General features: G+C 38.4%; 1 pseudogene; it reads left to right on the top strand.

Annotated features, from left to right (window-relative positions):
* The first annotated feature begins 991 nt into the window (after window positions 1-991).
* Window positions 992-1,490, top strand: LOC132654561 (large ribosomal subunit protein uL15-like; annotated as a pseudogene).
* Window positions 1,491-2,731: the final 1,241 nt, after the last annotated feature.

Here is a 2,731-nt window from a genome sequence, read left to right as displayed (position 1 = left end):
TTTAATTTGAATTTCTTCTCTAACAATGGCATCTATTATTATATAACCTAATTATGTGGCATTTATGCAGGCACACCATCTACATTCTTTGAAATCCTCAAAAAGACATCTTTGCCACCATTTTCCATAAAAACAGACTCAGACTTTTGGAGACAGCCAGTAGAAAGCAATAATTCAAGTCCAATTCAGAAAAATGTCAATTTTTTTCTTTCACCTCCTTGTTAATTAACAAAACTATTCCTGGATCTTAAATTTTATAACTGGTGATACTACTATGTATGATGTATATGCATTTCCAAAGTATGTATGTTGAAAGAAATAACAAATAGAAGAACAGAGATGTGTTAGAACTTTTGTTTGGAGAGAATGTAACTCACTATTAAGTTTCAAAGGAATGGATATTACTTGAAATCAAAAATAATGAAGTGAAAACCAGTCAGTCAATATGTTTTTCTGTAGGTCTAAAAGAACATACATTACTTTAGGGACAGGGCAGCCAAGCCACCTGCTAAACTCTCAGCTTTGACTAGAGCTAAGATCTCTCTGCCTTGTCTGTCAGAGCTCACTGAATATAGGAACTCTGTGTTTTTCATCTCTTTATATCCTAGTCTCCATACAGACACTTTTCAATGTTTCTACATAAATAAGTCAACAATACAAACATTCAAGAAACATGCAGTTATACCTTGACAACTGGGTTCTTACTACATATAAGTTTCCATCACATTCGCATCATTAAGATCTGTTAGCATTGGTACCTGCTGAGACAGACAGGATGGACTACCTTATTGATGGACCTCCATTGTCTGTTCTGCAACTGCTATGGGCAAACACTAAATGAATGGATAAACATATTCTTTATAAGCTACTTAATAATGCTTAAAATTAGTTTTACGATTTCTATTTTATATCATATATTTTAAGGTACTTGACTTTCAATTTATAACAGCTCTGTAGAGTACATAAGAACTACTTAATCACTGCTGCCACCATGCCATGCAGACTGAGGAAGACGCAGAAACTCCGGGGCCACGTAAGCCACGGTCATGGCTGCATCGGTAAGCACCACAAACACCCGGGAGGCCTTGGAAATGCTGGAGACATACATCACTGCAGGATCATCCAAGTTACTTTGGGAAAGTTGGTATGAGGCATTACTACTTACAGCTTACAGAGGAATCAGAGCTTCTGCCCAACCATCAACCTGGATAAATTGTGGACACTGGTCAGTGAGCAGACACAGGTCAATGGTGCAAAAAAAAAAAAAAAAAAAAAAAAAAAAACAAGACTGGGGCTGCTCCCACCATTGATGTTGTGCGATCAGGCTACTACAACGTTCTGGAGAAGGGCAAGCTCCCTAAGTAGCCTGTCATCGTCGTGAAGGCCAAATTCTTCAGCAGAAGAGCTAAAGAGAAGATTAAGGGTGTTGGAGGTGCCTGTGTCCTGGTGGCGTAAAACCAGCCAGGGAGGTTAATTAAATGCTAACATTTTCCACGAAAAAAAAAAAAAGAACTACTTAATCTTTTTAATAAAATTTTGAAAGCTGAAGGTCATAGAATTTTAGTAGTTGACCTGTGGCCACATGGCCAAGGAATCAGAGTGGCACTTGAAACTTGATTATTCTACATCATCTATACCATACTGATAAAACATGTTAGAATTCAGTGTACAAACAAAGAAATTTTAATCAAGATACCCAAATGCGCTAAAGAGAATAGGTAATACTTTCATATTAATTGTGTGGATAGTGAACCGTAGAGACACTGAATGTAGGAAGCAGAAAACTAAGTAGATATTTGAGAAGAAACAGGAACCAGGCTCTAAGACCTAATCCTGTTTTCTCTCCAGCTCAGCATACTTACTCCAGAAAGAACAAATGCTGACAAAGACAGGATCACTATTGCTGCTAAGGAGAAGCTTCTGAGGAGAGAAGGCCTTTGGCTCTAACTTGGAGACAGAATTGTGTGGTCCAACAGCTGGGGAAGGCATGCCGGGTGACAGGTCTGCAGTCAACTGGAAAAAGTCGAATGTAACTTTGCAGTATGGTGGCGCACCTGTGACATGGAAACAGCAGCTCTTGACAGCTCTCTTCCTCTTCATACATAACAGTAACATTCTCAAGAAACCATCCATTACCTGTGTAAATGGACAAAGATGACTTTAATGTGTCAACAGCTAGCTTTGTGACTCCATTCATGGACTCTGGAAATGTTCTTTAGAAAGTATTCTCGTCAGGTAATTTCAGTACAATAACTTGCGCATCTAAATTGTTCCATTGAGAGGTGAAGGAATGACCTTCCAATGAGGGGTGAAGGGTAGTAAAGACTGAACAAGGCTGTTCTAGTAGGTATGCATAGTCTCTGCCGAGTTCTCCCAAATTATGTCAATGCAGATATGCCAAGAACAACAACGAAAATGACAAACTCTCAAGTTTACTTCAGCTACACTTAGAGATTTGTGTTTAAATAACAAGAACTTCGTCACCATTCCTAATACAAAAACTTCCAAACTATCACTGATTATCATACTTGACAATGCAATTTAGGATAGAAAAAAAGTGGAGCAGTGGAAGATCCAAGAAAAGAGGGAAGGTAAAAAGAAAAAAAGATAAAAGAAAAGTGTTCTGCTGGGAGACAGAAAGGGATCTCCCACTGCCCACAGGTGGGACTTACCAAATGGAATACTCAAGAAATTACAGGCAGTGGTGAGAGTAGAGAGATGAGAAATAGCT

This window comes from Meriones unguiculatus, chromosome 6 (genome assembly GCF_030254825.1).
Source record: "Meriones unguiculatus strain TT.TT164.6M chromosome 6, Bangor_MerUng_6.1, whole genome shotgun sequence".
NCBI lineage: Eukaryota > Metazoa > Chordata > Mammalia > Rodentia > Muridae > Meriones > Meriones unguiculatus.
Note: the sequence above shows the minus strand (reverse complement) of the source record. Positions and strands in the feature narration are given on the sequence as shown.